This window comes from Lissotriton helveticus, chromosome 7 (assembly GCF_964261635.1).
Source record: "Lissotriton helveticus chromosome 7, aLisHel1.1, whole genome shotgun sequence".
Classification (NCBI taxonomy): domain Eukaryota; kingdom Metazoa; phylum Chordata; class Amphibia; order Caudata; family Salamandridae; genus Lissotriton; species Lissotriton helveticus.
Window position 1 is genome coordinate 172,945,739 of NC_136068.1, and position 18,275 is coordinate 172,964,013.

The window sequence follows — 18,275 nt, forward strand, 5'->3', positions numbered from 1 at the left end:
TTCGTTATCTGCTGATTTTAAATATTCAAAGATTCTCCTACGTCTGCTTGGTGTTCTGAGTCCATTTACGTTCCACGATAAAATTTTTAATTCTTTCGTTATTTGAGTCATGATTTTTGCTTTTTTGTTGGTTATTTAGTTCCAGTTCCATTTTCTCTTGTCGTTCTCGTGCACTCCTTCTTACTTCATTATTGAGGATCATTTTTTTAGTTTTTTCCCTAATTTGCTCCTCACCCACGGTGACTTTTTTATTTGGTTTTGTATTTTTTCTGTGCTTATCTTTGCCCTCCCCGAGGAAGCCTCCTTTCTCTCTCTTGGGCGGAATTGTTCGCCCTTTTGAGCTCCATGGTTCATCTATTTGTTTCGTTTCCTATCTTAAGTTTATGTTGTAGTCCGTAGCTGTTCCTTTATCTGTTGTATGAGATTTTCCACTTCGCTTGGTTCTCTGATGTTGTGCATTTTGTTCTGCCACATGATTCTCAGTGCGGCGGGGAATCTCATCTGGACCGTGGCTCCTAAGGTTTTTAATTCTGCCATGTATTGCCCTAGCTCCCACTGTCTATCCTGGGTGGCTTTTGACATATCTGAGCGGATCCTGAAGGTCCAATATCTTTCTTTAGTGAACTGCTCTTTAAGCCTTCACTTAGAATTCTTTCTTTTAGTGTGTATGTTTTGAAGTTTATTAAAAAATTTCTTGGCGTCTTCCTGTCTCTGCTCTTTCTGAATGGGTCTCGATGTACCCTTTGTATGTCATCGCTCAGATTTGTGTCTTTGGTCCAGGGGAAATACTCTTCAAGCACGGAGATGGTAAATTTCTTTATGTCTTGCCCTTCCAGGTTTTCTGGCACATTTAGAATCCTTATGTTGTTTTTTCTTGCTTGATTTTCAAGTGACTCTAATTTTTCCTTAGTGGCTCTATCCGAATCTCTTAATTTCCTGATTTCGGTTTGGTTAGAGTCTACTTTTTTGTTAAGGGACACCACCTCTGATTCCACCGCTGACACTCTGTCCCCTAAAGCATTCAACTTTTGATCTAGGGTCTCGCAGACTTCTTGAATCTTGGCCTGGTTGGACTCAGATACCATGAATTTCTCTCTCATCTCTCCCAAAACCTTCTCCATGAGGCTTTCCATGAGTTTTCCCGTTTGCTCGAGGAAGGTTTGTGGAGGGGGACAGTTAGAAGCGCTTGTACCCGGTTCATTTGCAGTTAGCTGTGGTAGATTCTCAGAAGCCTCTGACCTTTCACTCTGCGGGCTTATGCTACTAGTTGTTTCTGTGCTCATTTTCGGGCTTTTGCTGATCTGACTTTCAGGTTGTTCTTCAGTATGGGGCAGTAGAGTAAGAGAGCTTCTTTCTGCTGCTCGCGGGGGTTGTTGCACTTTAAAAAAGGATCTCAGCGAGGGTGTGATTTAAGTTTATGATCAGGGAGGGCTCCCACCTTATCTGATCTAGGTTTGGGCTGACGCTCTCGGTTAGTGGAGCCTTTCTTATTCCTTTTTGTTTGTAGTGGCAGAGTCACTTGTTTAGTTGGCTGAGAGAAACTTTGTTTGGGGAATTGCCTATTTCTAAGGCAGTAGCTCGATTTTACCCTGCCCTCTTCCTCAGATTATAGTGTTCCTGTTTGGTCCTTCCCCTCCTCCTTATTTCTTGTCTTTCTTGAAGAGAAATCTAGCGCCTCTGATCCACTCTCACCTACGCAGCCAGCATCTTTTACTTCTATTCTCAGAGCGCCCCCCTGTTCACCCCCCTTGCACCCTTCAATTAAATCAAGAGCAATCCCCCCTGACTTTTTTCCTCCCCTCGTACCTGGTTCATAGGGTTGCAGCAGGAGCTTAAGTCAGTCTTCTTCTCTTTGTCTCCAGGAGTCTTCCTGTTGCCCAGACTCCAGAACTCGATCTGCCTTTTTCCGGAGCTAAAATACTGAATACTGGTCAGGAGCGGGGTTACTCTTTTCCTTTGAGACACCACGTCTCTCAGCTCGTTGATGTTGCCCAAATTGCCCCGGAAACAATCCTGTCTGCACCACTGCCGAGCGGGCTGAGATCCCCGAGCCCTCGGCCAGCCGTTGCTGCTGCCGCTATCACTGCCGCTCTTGCCCCGGAAGAGGAAACACACTCTGCCGTGCACTCTCCAGCAGTCTCGTCGTGCACCCGAGGCTGCTGCCCATCTATGAGGAACATCCGCAGAGGTGACCCCAATATCGATATCTCTGAGACCCAGCGAGTCACGGTCTCTCATCCCCCTCCGAGATCTCAAAACCACCGATGCCGATACCGATACTGATGTCGACGATGCTAACGCCGATCGCACACACGCGTAAGTGCCTCCCTCATTTTCTGTTTCTTTCTGCGTGAATGGCCCTCTGAGAACCACAGATACCGCTATTGCCTTGCTGTGGCTACTGTATCACTACGGTCTCCATTAGGAACAGAATCCGGATAGATAGGGTTAGATTTTACTTTCAGTCGTGGAGATGTTCGTGGAGCTCCCGACCGGACCTTCTAGCCGGCCGCCATCATCCCCCGGCCGGCCAAGCAAGAATCCGAGCTATTGCCATTGTAAATGACAGAGCCTTTTATTTATGTTTTGAAAACCTACAAGCAGTGCCTAAACACGCACTCAGTACTTATAATCGTTGCTTACGAGAAGCAAGCAGTAAAAGAGTTTCTGCCAGACTTGCTTCTCCTAAGCAACAATTATACTTACAAAAGTGTGTGTTTAGGCACCGCTTGCAGGTTTTCAAAACATCAATAAAAGGCAATGTCATACAAAGCCAATAGCTCAAACTCTCAAAAATGAGAGCACTGCAAATGTTGTGTTTCTTAGTCCCGGAGTCGAACATCGAGGGATCTGTGAGCATCGAAGTCTCCCTAATAACAAAGCTGCAGTCCTTGCTGAGGTGTAGGGTGCTCGCTGTGGGTGTAGTGTAGTAACATTTGCAGGGGTGGCTTCTGTGATTTAATTAAACAAGCAGAGAGGAAAGACAAAGGGGTGGTAATTAGGAGCCGAGAGAGAGCCCATGACATGTACAGGAGTACTGAAAGGAGGGGGGGGGGGTGGAAAGCAACCTTGGGACCGGCTTAAGACCTGAGGTTTAGTACTTCAGACACGGATCCTGTAATTCTGATCCAATCACTACAACTCCCTAGCTTTCAATGCACAGATTAGTCGCTCTGTCACGTTTAGAGGGTAGGTGGAAGCCAGCAGACTAACGTCGGCCAGACTAACAAAACCACTTGGCAAAAAAAAAACACTGCACTTGGCATGAGGACACTGTCGTCGCTTTTCATTGCTCTGGCACAAGCCGCCGCGCTATTTATGTTACTCCAAATACGTAGGTACACATACACAAGGTATCAGAGCTCTTTATGAGCACCAGTTGCATTACACGGACACATTCGCCTTTTTTAGGCACGGGAAGATGAGGTGGTTTGCCCAGAATCACAGGATGTTTAAGCCTCCCACCGGACTCGAGCCTGTCTCCCCAGCTTCCCCCAGGTTCTGAACCTAGGGCTCAGTGGAAGAATGCTGCTGCTGTTGAGCAACGCGCAGACAACTCAAAGGGCGAGACGACAAGCATGCTTCCACACTAGAAAGCACCGGAGAGTTGATGGTGGCGTATAAAAGTGCCCATCAATCATTCATTCACGGACTCACAGTTTCTAGAAATAAAACTTGATTTCCATCATGTATAGATGGTCAAATAGTGGAGCTACTCACCCCCGGGAATCGGTTATGATCGTGCGAAGCTGCCAACACTACAAGTTACGTCTCCGAGAAACACAAGACGTGAGCGAAACCGAAACCTGTTGTGGGGCGGGACTTCCGTCTTCTGAAGCCCGTGCCCACGGAGTGGTTGGCCCAGAGAGGAGCAGTGGTGACGCGGGGCTCCCATGCTTGAAGGAGAGCCCCGCGGAGGCTGCAGAGTCTGGAATGGCGCTGATGCGGTGAGTGGGGTTAGTTGTAGGGGGGGACGGGGTGTCTCAGTATGTGTGCGTATGTGCGCTTGTGTGTGTGGGGGCGGGGGTGGCGGCTGCGGTGGCGGGGGGGGAAGTGTGGTGTGTGTCTCTGTATGTGTGCGCTCGTGTGTGTGTGTGCGTGTAGGTGCGCTCGTGTGTGTGTGTCTCTGTGTGTGTGTGTGCGCGTGCGTGTGCGAAAGCAGGGGGAGGTGTGCCTGTGTGTGTTGGAGGCTAAAGGAGACAGGAGATGGTGAACACGCGCCCGACCTGATCCGATTCCGGCAGGCGTGCCCATCTCTTGTCTCCTCTTGCCTCGTTGTAAGCTAAGCTGACGACTATAGGTCTCGCGGCGAGAACGCGCATCGCGCGCTTTCGCCAGGGCGAGACCTAAAAATTGACACGGAAAAGGAAGACCTCGCCCCTGCCCATGCATCTGTGGAGCGAAGCTGTCCACACCTCCCATCTGGTGCCAATGCAACCAGAGGAATTTAAATGTATCCCACTCTGCCCTATAATTAATACCACGAGTCATATCTGAGGATGAACTCCAGAATCTATTTTTCAATTTGTACATTATTTCCTATGTATTTTCTTGACATGAGTCCAGCCATTATTTCTCATTTGCGACCCTTGAGCTTATCAACTGACCTGGTTGGATCAGTGGTCTAGCAGTAGTATAGAAGTGTGGAGATGGTTTACCTGCTTCGAGTTAAGCGATACAAAAGGGATGATGGACGGAGCGTTTGAGCAAATCAAACACTCACCCCCCGTCAACTGATCTGGGTTTAATCCATCACCATTCTTTAGCCCACTCAGCCACCCCAGTTCAGACATGGCCATATGCAAATCAGTTCAGACCTGCTTCGAGTGCCTACAAAAAGTTTGCAATACAGCACAATCTTCACAAGTAAATAATGTTTTCTTTCTTCGTTCTTGCATCTCAAACTGCATGCGGCATCAAAAAACATTCACTACATTCCTTAAATCTGCCATTAGAAAACTGTCCTTTAATTAAAACTTCTGTTTGTCGCCTCTACTTTTTCTTCTCTCTTCAAATGTCCCTGAACTTCCTGTCCATCCTCTGCATGCCTCTTCTATGTGAGCACAACCTACTCTGACACATGCACATTTGGCTATTCTCTATTTCAGCAATTTTCCCACAACTCATTTACAAGATCACAATCTCTCCTCCTTCCGCTGAATGTCATACCTATGCTACCTAACAATATCTAATCTCCTCTAACTTCTGTATTAATCCCACCAACCATGTGCTTGAGCTCACCCCCCCACTAATGATCACAACAAACCACTATTACTTGGCCGATCATAAAAAACTGAAATGACTGCATAGAATGGTTTGCTTTGAGCGCACAAGACTAATCCCAATATCTAAGAGTAAACTATAACACTGAACTATCCACTAACCTTGGGGTCCAGAGCAGCATGCTGCCTGGCGTAAAGCTCTTTGATGCCTCGTCAGGAGCAGTAAGCGATATAAAAATGCTATTCCACTTTAAATTATTCAATGTGAACATAGAGACAATAAAGAGTATGCTGCAGTCCAGGTTGATATACAAAAGAATGGAGAGAATCTAAATCCCCTACAGGTCGTCTTAATTCCTAAATTACCTGAACCTTTTATTATGGGTACCAATTACCCTAGACTAGAATCTTTAGTTCTATCATTTTGGAGACAGCAGGATTAATGGTGGGGAGAGGCACCCTTTTCCGAGATGGAGGACACTCAATGGCCCATCCCTAAACAGAAGAAAAGTAAGAGGCAGAAAAGACTGGAAAAACATAGAAATATATTGATCTTTCTGATCAGGAAAGAGGAAGCTATATGGGAGTCCAACAGAAACTTTAAAGCGGCCGAGAGAGAAGACACACTTCTTCACGAAGCTTGGGCTAGAGCCTCAGAAGAAGAATAGAGAGACTCCCAATCCCGTACAGGTGGTCCTAATTCCTAAATTACCTGAACCTCTTATTATGGGTACCGATTATCTGAGACTAGAATCTTTGTTTCAGGCATTTTGGAGACAGCAGGATTAATGGTAGGAAGAGGCACCCTTTTACGCGATGGAGGATACTGAATGGCCTATCCCTAAAGAAAAGAAAAGTAAGAGACAGAAAAGACTGGAAAAACATAGAAATATATTGCTCATTCTGATCAGGAAAGAGGAAGCCATATGGGAGTCCAACAGAAACTTTAAAGCGGCGGAGAGAGAAGGCACACTTCTTCACGAAGCTTGGGCTAGAGCCTCAAAAGAAGAAGACTTTTAGAGGTTGGTCCTCAGGTTTTAAAACGGAATGGGTTGTTGTACAGGAAGGGAGTGAGATCCGAACTAGTCCAGCTTCTAATCCTGAAACCCTTTAGAGAAAAGGCTGGGAAAAGACAGAGAAAACTATATTGGAACAAATGTATCGGCCCAGAATATACAGTCAAGTAATGAAATACTGTAAAGAGTATATCATCTGCCAAAAACATAGCCCCTATCAAACTCCGAAATTCCCTTTGTGTCCTCTACCCATTATCGAGGAACCCTTTTACTGGGTAGGAATGGATCTAATAGGACCTTTATTGCAAGCTCAAAGTGGGTATAACGTTGTTCTAATCTGGTAGATTCCGCAACCAAGTATCCCGAGGATGTTCCCTTTCATCAACCTAATACTACCCAAATAGCCAAAGTCATGGAAAAGATATTCTCAAGGGTGGAGTTCCCTAGAGAAATACTCGTAGACAAGGGTAGTCCTTTAACCTTTAAATGATGGGGCAAGTGTGTAAACAAATATAAATCTGATTAAGACAGCCGCATACCACCTTCAGATGGATAGCCTGGTGGAATGCTATAATGCCACTCTAAAGATCACCGTAAAAAACTACTTGAGATGGAAATCAGAAAATGGGACCAGATGCTTCCTGTAACTTTATTTGCTATACAATGCTAAGAACAAAGCAGTATGGGTTATTCTCCATATGAGTTGCTGTTTGATAGACAACCCCGAACCTTACTGGATATAGCCAGAGAGGTGTGGGAAAAAGGAAGGGACGCATCCAAAACTATTCTAGAATATGTAAGCCACCTAAAAACCTGCTTGAGGCACATGAGAGAGAGTACGAAGCAAAGTTTAGCACAGCATCAAAACACACAGAAAGAAGAAAATGATAAGGAGAACAAGCTAAGAACCTTTTCACCTGAAGATTACGTCTTATTATTGTTACCCACGATGGAAAATAAAAATGCTGAGCCAATGGCAGGGCCCGTACAAAATAATGGAAAAGGTAACCGCAGCAATCTATAGGCTTGAGGTTCATAAGGTGAGGAAAGAAAAACAAGTGTACCCCGTAAACCTCCTGAAAAAAAGGGACAGACCACTCAATCCACTATATGTAGGAGGGTAGAAGCAACCAAGGAACATGTACAGTGTACTGATCCAGATCTGAGTGTTGTTAAATGACAATATCTATCTTTCTGTTTAATGTCCGGTCCTGGGATATGTTAGTCAACTCCAGGCCGCAACCATATTATTCAACATTCCAAAAGCACAGAACAAAGGAGGATAATAGGGTTAAAACCATCCCTCATACCAGAAGCAAGACATAATGCAATAGAGGAGGAAGCACAAAATAAGTTATAGTTGGGTGTAACTGAACCAACAGTTGTAATTCTCTACTGTTTTAGTCCCGAGGCTGGATGGTACAATCTGCTTCTATATAGACTTCTGGAAGATACACAAAATATCTAAGTTAGACACGTACTCAATTCCTTGTATTGATGAGATGATAGAAAGGCTAGTACAAGCACAATATATCAGCACCCTGGATGTGTGTAAGGGCTACTGGCAAATCCCCCTGAATCCAAGAAACAGAGAAAATTGTGTTTTCTACACCACATGGCTTATACCAATTTACCCTATTATCCTTTGGCCATCATGGAGCTCCAGCCACTTTTCAAAGAATGATAAATGCCATACTACAACTCCAAAGTCAATACGCCTCACCTTAAATAGATGACATAATCATTCACAGCAGGTCATGGGAAGAAATATGGACTAGTTAAAAACAGTTGTACATACCATACACAAATTGGGGCTTAAAGTAAACCCAAAGAAAAGCCATTTTGCATCAAGGCAGGTTGTCAAATGCCTTGGGTATTTGCTGAGGAAAGGAGTTATACAATCCCAAGCAGAAAGAGTAGCGGCCATCATTCAGGTCCCATCCTCCAAACAAAAAAGACTTAAGGATGTTCCTTGGTCTTATGGGATATTATCGCAGATTTATCCAAAAATTCTCACAGTGGGCTACACCTTTAAATGATCTGTTGTCAAAAACCCAATAAGCAGAAAGAGAGTTACTCTCTTTTGATGCCTTAAAGGCAGAGTTAACATCTGAACTGGTGCTACAGTCTCCTTGAAATCGATGCACCTAGGGTGGGCCTAGGAGCTGTGTTGTCCCATTTAGACTCAAATGGATTAGAGAAACTCTTTCAGAAAGAACACAATAATGCAATAGTGGAGAAAAAAGGGTTGGCTAGCAAGTGGGTCATTGAAATGTACTATCTGGAAGGGAGAGAGTTTGACCCCCTCCACTGATCATGCCCCTTTGGAATGGATGTCCAAAAAACAAGGGCAACAACGCTAGGGAGCTGCTGTATTTTCTATCTTCACAACTCTTTTGATTTGAAACCCATCATAGAAGAGGAAGAGAGCAAACAAATATAGATTTTTTCTCACAATGCCCAAATGATCAGTTTCTTCCAGGTAAGAAAGTAAGAGAGGGGAGATGTGAAGGGGTCGTAGGTAGAAAAAGACACTTACCTAGTCCAGAGGGTGTCAGTCCCATGGCGGCAGCTCTGGATCGGACAGGTAACCTAGAATGAAACAGACCCTGATTAGACAACAAGAGGGGAGAGGGTGTAGGCGGAGAGAGGAGTGGAAGCTAAAGAGTGAGTCATACGTACAGGAAGAGGGCAGAGAGTGGGAGACAACCATCTGCAAGGAGGCGGAGGAGAGAGACAAATGAGGAGACAGATGGAGGACAGCGGAGAGCAGACAAACAACGGAGTCGCCAGAAACAGGAACCCGGCTAGGCAGCAAAGAGGAAGATTGTGTCAAGCCACGTGTGAGAGGGTTGAAGGAGAGGGACACACCCACAGACACCAACTGCACACAAGGAGCAGACGATGAGGACAGTGGAGAGGATTATGAATGGTCTTAGGACTGGTGGATAGCCCCAGTGGATGTGGATTCGCCTGCCACAACCCAGGAGGGTTGTGGCTGCATGGGTGAGTGATGTCATGAACCTCTCCTGCTCCCTCTCTGTCACAACCCACTTTTGCATCCCCTGTGGAGTGGTCTAGCTCACAGAGCTCATGCTGCTTTTCCCTTATGATGCCCTATGGCAAGCTATGATATCATGACTGATGGCTTCCCAGCATCCTCATTACTGATGTTCCCTCAACACCCTCATGACTGATGTTTCCCCAGCATCCCCATGACCGATGTTCCCCCAATACCCTTATAACTGATGTTTCCCCAGCATCTTCATGACCGATACTTCCCCAGCATCCATAATTTCCATTACACTTGAACCCCTGCAGTCGTTCCCCAAGTCCCATGACCCAATGCTTTATCTGCTCTCGCTGTGCCTAGGGCCTTCCTGTGGGTTTCCATTAAATCCCTGCAAGCTTCCCCTAGAATCCTGTTACAAATGGTGTTGTTTTCCCTAATGAACGTTTGAGCAAAAATTATACATTTGTTTTCTGTTATGTGATTCCAATCAACAAGTTGCACCTGCCCATTCTGTAAGGTCAAAGACAGTGTACAAACATGTTTTTCCCCAAGGTTCCAGAACCCGGATGCCTATCTTGTCATGTCTATGTGTGCTTTGTAAACATCCAGCGATTTGTTCCCCCAATCCACTGTCCATTTTATTCCACAGTGATCAATTTCTTTTTGCCACAGGTCTCTTTTCAAGGCTCTTCATTGCTGGGCTTTTTTCCCCTTCAGGCACAGTGCCTCTGCCTGTTCTATTTGTCTAGGAGAACTCCTCCTTTCATTTATTCATGTCAGCAGTGTTTGCACCTTCGCCATACAACCCACAGGTCCATCAGCTAGTTGAATGGCGAGGTCCCTGATGCTGCAAATCATAAGAGATCCTTCACTGTATTATAGCCAAGGCTCTCTTTCGGTGGAACTTCATTCCCAAGGGCCACCGACTTCCCTTCTTTTGTGTTCTAAGTCATGCCACTGTCCTTCCTTTCATGTGCTGACTCTGGGCAATTGTACTGGTGCTAGTGCGCAGTACATGAGTTCTACTCCTGAGCATCTCCCACATTCAGTGTCTCATTGAGATCTCCGCCTGGGTCCTTCGATACATTAGTTTCTTAGGTGGGTCTGTGCCATTTGTTCCCTTCTAAAGGTTTTCAAGCTATCTGACAGTCCTGATCCCTCAAGCAGCCACCTTGCCATTTAGGATCATTATCCCCTCCTTCTTGTTTCTAGTCACAGTCTTGAGCACTGGCTGTGCATTGCAGCTGTCCTCAGCTCAAGAGATATAATCACTGCATTATTTGCCCCCCGCCCGTTGAGGCCTCAATTTAGTATCTGCAGTGACCCAGTAACTCCATCCCTTCACTGCCACCAGTTCCCCAGAGGTCGCTGCAGGCGTTAGAATCCTAGGGCTGCAAACCCAGGGCGGCATTAAAGCTATCCACTGCTGTGCGGGTGTAGTGAGGCACAGTCTAAAGACCTCTTCTATGGGTGCCCCTGGGGTCAGCTTCAGTGTGGGAGAGGACCGCGACTACGCTGTTGCATCTTCAGATGCAGTTCTGTTCAACACAAAGTAGATGAAATGGATGCCTTCATCTTGCCCTGGTGGGCCTGCTGGTCAGCTAGACCTCTGCTTCTAGACAGGACAACAAACTTGAATCATTGCAGCCTTCATTTTGAGTTGTTTCTGTCTGGCTCACGGCTGAGCTCCCGCTGCAGTCTCTAGTTGGTGGACCGCACCAAGCGTGATATCTGCTGTTTCTTTTGTAAGGGCTAAGTTGTCGATTTCAGCAGTCCCCCATTAGTTTCGGAGAATGCCGGCTGTAGTTTGGCTGGGCCGGTCATCAGAGAGGTGAAAGGGCCCTGTTAAGCAGCCACCATCTTGGCCACGTCCCCATTTGAAAACTTTAAAGGCAGTTGAGTCCTTAATCATTATTTAACCTTCCCTTTATTTGGTGCTGGATACCTCTTACCAGACTACTAGTTATCACTGACATGGACACTCTCTTGTACACCCCAGATTTTACTTGGCAGTAACTCTTCATTTTGAGAGCAAGGACCATTTTATTGTTTTGGATTGGAAACTTAAGGACTGGGACTTCAGCCCACTGAGTTGTCCATTTTGTAATCCAGAGTCAGAGATCATGAAAACAGTGTCTGTTAAGTGCGAATATGTTTTTTGTTACTTTTGTTATTACAAACACCTTGGTTTGTACTGTGTTATAAGGGAATCGCTGCGCCTTTGTATCGCCATCTGCTTTTCATTTACCTGTTACCATGACCTCAGTTGGAAGAGTCCTCGCAGCATAATCTTTCACCCTTGAGAACTGTCAGCAATTCCTGTATCAGGCATTGTGGCTACCGCAGAGTATGTAGTGTTTCTAACCGTGCAATTTTGGATGTCTCTGTAAGGGATTAATTGCCGATACTGAATCTGGAGTATTTCCTTGCATTGGGTTATTGTTGTAGTGCATATTTTACTTTGAGTTTTCTTTTTGGGACCCTATCCTTTTTCAGGTAGCCCAGAATTCAAGATGGCTTCTAGGAAATTCCAGGTAAGAGGGCATAGCTACAGATATAAGCTGACTCAAACTGAGTTCCAGTACATCGCAAGAGTATTCGATTTTTGCTTGCTCTGGATCAGTTTGAGCTATTATTATTATTATTTTTTTTTACCTGTACTGAGATTACCTGTACTGAGATTTTTATCTCTGTAAACTGGACTTTTGAATCTGCTGTTACTGGACTGCACCAAGCCTAGCTCTATATCTCTCAAGATTTTAGGCAATCTTCTAGGAGCAACAGATCCTATTTCAGTGAGGGAAGAAGAGCACCCGCATTCCACTTCAGAAAACCAGCACCTAATAAATTGCAATTACAAAGGTCTTCTAGTTCTGCTAAGGGACTGGGCCAAGGGCAAGAATAAAGGCTGACTGTCAACTCCTTGACTACGCAAGTGCAGACCAGTGAAAATGCCACTCTCAGGTGTTTGTTGGCAATTCTACAACAGGGGGCTTTAGGACCTCCTCTTGCTGGACATGCCAACAAAAGTTTGATGGAAACCCACATAGCTTTGGATACTTATAAAGTGTACTACACTTTTAATCCTCATATTTATGCTGCTGTACAAGTAAGCGTGTGTTTCATAGTGAGCAATACTACTGACAATTCCCTAGCATGGGTTACCCCCTTGGTGACTCTGAGAAGTCCACTTCTGGGCAATTATACTTCTTTCCTTTGTTGTAAGATTGGTGTCTTTCAGCGTAGAGACCCTTTTCATTTCAGTTTGAAGACGTTTTATAAAAGTTTCTGGCATGTGCATTTATTCTGTAAATGTATAATGAATATATCTGATAATCAAAACCACATTCAGTGATAATTTAGTGACTATTGACCTTAGAAATTATTCCAGGAATGTCATAAGTCTTATGACTGTTTTCTCTATAATTCTAATAATATATCTATTTTAATCACTTGCTTTTACACTTCTTTCTTTTAGGTTTAGGTTCTTAAAACATACAGGACAGGTTGCATTTTAGCTTTAGTCTCCATTTTAGTTAGCTTGCTCAACGTGTTTACCTTTGGCCACATTTCCATCCTAGGTAATGGATACTGCCATCTTAGACCATGGAGGCTGCCATTGTAGATCATAGAGGCTGCAATCTTTTACATTTTTGCTCAAATTATGTAGATCAAAATGTCTCCCTTTTGACACACCTATCTTCCCAAGAACTGTCAAATGGTCAAGTCAGTCAGATATAGACATCAACAAAATCCCAGTGTGCATCAGCCTGGGACAGGAGCTCTTTTCAAGGTCACATAACAACCATAATCCAAATAATGTAGTCTATATTGACATTTTTCCCATATTAATTCATTCACTGATGTATATAATTATGTCAATCAAAAACATAATTAGAAAGGATCTTCCCCCTAATTTTTATCTTGGTTATTCAAGTCTACTCCTTCAGTCTCTTTGATGTTTTTAGAGACGTGGAACCCACAGGGTGTTTTAAAAGAACCCTCACTCACCTACCTAGTAGGTGATATGCTTCATCATTGGGTTCCCACCCTGGTTGCTGAATGCTCCCAGTGTGTGCTGCAGTGCCTGATTACAGCTGAGCTGGTTGTTTTGGGTGATCCAGTGACTGTGAAGTAGTAACATTGGCTCTGGAATCACTCTAATCAGAAGTATTTTTATTTGGAGGATTCTCAGTCAATATTAAAAAAGTGGTGGATATATATGAGATAGTTCATTGGTCCCATGTATCCAGGGTATGGTCATCCTAGGTGTGGTCTGTATGTTTCAGCCACCTTTATTAGCCCATCTTTTTCAACGTGGTTATCCCCTGGACCAGGTTTTCTAGTGTTTGCACACTTAATAAGGCATCTTACAAGGCCCCGTGTAATCTGATCACAATACCTCTCGTATTGTATCCTGTGGAGATAAAAGTGTTATAAAAAAACTAAGAAGTATGTGAGACAATTAGGTGGCCATATTCAAGTTCAAGTTCAAAATAACTTTATTCGGATTTCAAAAATCCATAAAAGCACAGTAAGATGACAGTTGTACAACAATAATAATAAAATCCATATCAAAATAGATTAGACCGTTTATAATAATGCATCATTAACAGTTCATCAATTGGTTTGGCAAGGTATTCATACAGGTATAAAAATGTCAGAGGTTGGACATCATCTTACAAGCCCGGATGGCAATTTTCAAAAAAGTGCTAGTGCGAAAAAACAATTCTTCATTATTTAAAGAAAGCAGCCACTGGTAGGCTTTGTCCAGGAAAACAGGTCTCTGCTTTTTAAAAAAGGGGTTAAAAACCACTTCACATATTTTAAATAATAATTACAAAGGAACAAGAAATGCAAATCAGTTTGTGCACTCACTCCGTCACAAGGGCATGGGGTGTGATCAAGGTTAGGCTAATAGCCAAAAAAGAAACATAGCAAACGTTTTACAGTGCCCATCCTCAAACGAAATAAAAGGCTCCTTTCCCAATAAATCATAGGTAAAGTGAGATATATTGGCAAAGGATGCCTGTACAATTCTATACTCATATAACTTAATACAAAAGATTTCTACGATTCCATACTAATCCTTCCTTTGTTAATACTGCTCTGATAGACCCCCGACAGCCAAGAAATATCCATCCCTCTCTCACATTTAACACAGTCGCTGATGATTTCTCCAGTTAGAGACGCGGATTGGTTCCTCCAGACTGATAACCAAAAAAGAGCAGGGCGAGCATTGATAAAATCATTAATATAATTTAGGTTAAGTTCCCTATGGCAAATATATTGAGAGGTAGAAATTGGAACACCCAGCAGTTTTCTGCAAAACCTGTCTTCCTGCTGGATGCAGTGGCTATTCGCAATACCCCTGATCTCACCCTTATACGTAGCTACTGCGACACATCGCAGTTTAAAAAAAATGTAAATAGCTAAAATAGCACCTGTTTTCTTTGGCCGGAGTAGACTGAGGACGGAGTTGATGGCATTTGAGAACTTGCTCCTGGAGTGAGCAAAATGCTCAGTCCATGAGCAGTTCGCAGCAAAGACCATCCCAAGATAGGGAAAGGTACCAGTGTATGCCAATTTATCATTACCTACAGTTATAGAATTAAGCTGGCGCTTTCCAGGCCCGCACGACATAATAAAAGATTTTTTTAAATTAACACGTAGATCTAGATTGCCCATATAATTTACAAAGGTCTTAACTAAAATACGCAGAGAATTTGGAGTACGGCCTATGAGAACCGCATCATCTGCGTATAATAGTACCGGTAATAGTTTCCCATTAATTCTGGGGACATCTGGGGTCGAGGGTTTCAGGGAATTACTCAGTCCATTAATATAGATAATGAAAAGCAGGGGTGCCAAAACACACCCCTGTCTAACTCCCCTGTCCACCCTGATGGCTCCCGAGACCTCACCCCCTCTGCCGATCCTAACCTGGGCTTTAAGATCTTTGTAGAGATGGGTCAGAAAATATACCAATGACTCATCCAGTCCATAGGCCAATAAAATGGACCAGAGCTTGGACCTGTTAACTAAATCGAAAGCAGATGATAGGTCCATAACGGCCAAATAGACTGGAGAGTATCGGGCGATGGTATATTTCCCAATGAGCAGGTTAAGATTTAAACACTGTTCAGTGGTCCCGACCTTGCTACGAAAACCCAGTTGGCATGGCTCTAAAATGCAACTTTCTTCTGACCACTTTAGGATCTTATTGCATAAGACTCTGCCCAGTATCTTTAGGGTGCTATCGAGCAAGGAAATAGGCCTGTAATTAAAAGTTTCAGATCTATCCCCTTTTTTGAAAATAGGGACAATAGTACTCATGGCCCAGGTACTCAGCAACGGGGCATAGGGTAGATTATTAAAAACTTTCAGAAGGAGTGGGGCCCAGAACTCTGGTTTCCATTTAATTAAATCTATGGGCAGCCCAACTGGGCCAGGAGCCTTATTGCCAAGGCGGTGCCCGATTGCCTCTTCCACCTCTGACAAGGTAATTTGCAAGCTAGATAGTTGGCCGGGTTCATACTGATCAGATCCTTGTAAGGGTGTGGCATAAATATTAGGGAAATGGCTCTCCCACGGCTTGCTCGATATAGTACAGCTAACGGGTGTTAGTAGCTGACCCATGGAGCGCAAGTCCCTAACAGTGGACCAGAATATATTACCCTTTTTTATACCGGCTGCCTCAGATAATATTTTCCAACGATTATTAAGGAGGGCGCCCTTCCGCTCATTTATCGTTATATTATACCACCGCCTAGCTATTCTCACATCTGCTGTACACCTTGGATTAGATGTTAAGGCCTTGCGTAAATTCCTGTTAGCCTCCTAACACTCATGATTGAACCACCTCGGATCTTTTTCTACCTGGCGGATTGGTTCGGACAAAAGGATTTTAATTGCCAAACAAAGTTTGGTAAAATCCTCAATCACCCTTGGGTGTGGTTCATCAATCGATAAGCATGAGATAATTAGATGCATGTTCTCCTCTGCTAATGTCTGGAACAATTTACCACTGTCAACACCCCTCCATTTTAATCTTAGATTATCAGTTGAAGGTGTTATATCCCTTGCCCCACATGCGTTAATGAACATGGGGCGGGATGCTAATCTCAGGACTATTTTAAGGGGGCTATGGTCCCCATAATCTGTAGCGGTAACCTCAGCAGCCAATAAACGGTCTGCGAGAGAAGGGGATGTAAAAATAAAATCAATAGTTGAGGAGAAATTCCTTCCTCTAAAAGTGGGTGCTTGATAATTTGTAGCGGATGAAACACCCACAACGTCCATGACGGTAATAAGAATTTGTTGGCTCAGGAAGGTATCCAGCTTCGCACCCCTGCGTAAAACAGGGTCTGAGATCGGTATGTCCACGCCATACAATTTAGATGAAAGTTTAGCATTGAAATCGTCACCTAAGAGGATCCCGATAGCCCCATCTGAGCCTTGCTGTCTGTCTAAATTAGAGATAAGGTTAAAAAGCTCAATAAAATTCCTATTTGGAATAGAACAAAATAATTGATATAAAAGTTAATCAAATAAAAAGGAAATCTCCTTTTATATCTCAATGTTTGGATGTTACAACTGTTGGTAGGTATAACCTTGATGCTCCCTCCAGAAGCAATGCTGATCCCAATGAACAGACCCCCCGATGCACGGCCAAATTTAGGCTTGGGTGCAGTTATACTGATACAGTGAAACCCTTCTATGTGTAATTCATGTGTTGCCCAAGTTTCTTGAAACATTACTACATCTTGGTCAGATTGTACATGCAGTCAGTCCTCATCGCCACGCCTTGACTGTAGACCCGCTATGTTCCAACTCAAGACATTCAAGTCCGTGTCAGCTTTGGTCTTATTTGAGATTTGCACGATGTCAGGCATATCAGTGGGGACTAGGGATACAGGTCCTATAGCATTTTCTACCTGTTGTAAATGATTAGTTAGTACCAGTGTTTGGGTATTCTTTAATTGCCGATCATCCGGCTGCTCTGTATAGATGACTGGTGTAGAACCTAAGACATTCTCTCATCAGATCGTTGCAAAATAATGAACGCACATATAGTTTTCTTTAAACCTATGTAATTATTGCATATACTTCCAACAACGTCTCCAGCCTTGATATCATTATGACTATGAGCCATAAGAAATGCCAAATCAAACGTATTTACAGCACCTTTGATACACGGGCATTCAGTTGCCCCGTATACAAAAAGAACTACATCCACCGAACGCCCGAGTGCCTCTCCTGAGCATCCACCACGTAACACCATCACACGCAGGCTGCAGCCACACACAGAGAATAGTCCCCGCCCCACCAGGAAGTATTTTCAAATGCGGGCTATGCCGCTTTGCACCCAAGCGAGAATTCAGAAGGGCGATCACTATATAACGGAGTAACTAGCTTCAAGGTCTCCATTATGGGGCTGCAAAGACCGCAATAGGTGCAAAGGAGGGTGAGGCTCTACAACAAAGTAAATTAATTGGGGGGGGGCATGTTTTTGGGATGTTAATTCTATGGCAGGACGGAGGCTCCGATTATGCTTTCTCATTTCTTTACTAAAAGACAGCAGCCAATCAGAACACAGTAAAGAAAAAAGCGACTACAATACCCATGAATACCTGGGCAACCATAGAGTATACAACACTATAAAAGGAATCATAGAGGTCACTACTTCCTCTTTCTTTGCTGCTCCGCAGCCAGTTAAGTGCATATTATTTACTTATCTGTTTTGCTTGCGATTACTGTATTTCTTGTGCGCTTTCGCCTGCATTATTCCGAGCATTCCGCTCAGTTGTTTTGGTAAATTCCACCTTGTTCGGGGCTTCGGCCCGTTCGCGTCTTGCCTTGTGCGGTTGGTAGTGTGGGGAGCGTGCGACACCTCCCAGTTAGTGGCGCGCTGTGTCAGCGCCAGTAGGCCTTTGTGGAGCGGGAGTCTAGGAAGGCGGGGGACCGCGTGCGTCGCTCGCGCGTCCCTCTTCCGGGCAGGCAGCTGTCAGCGCGCATACGCAA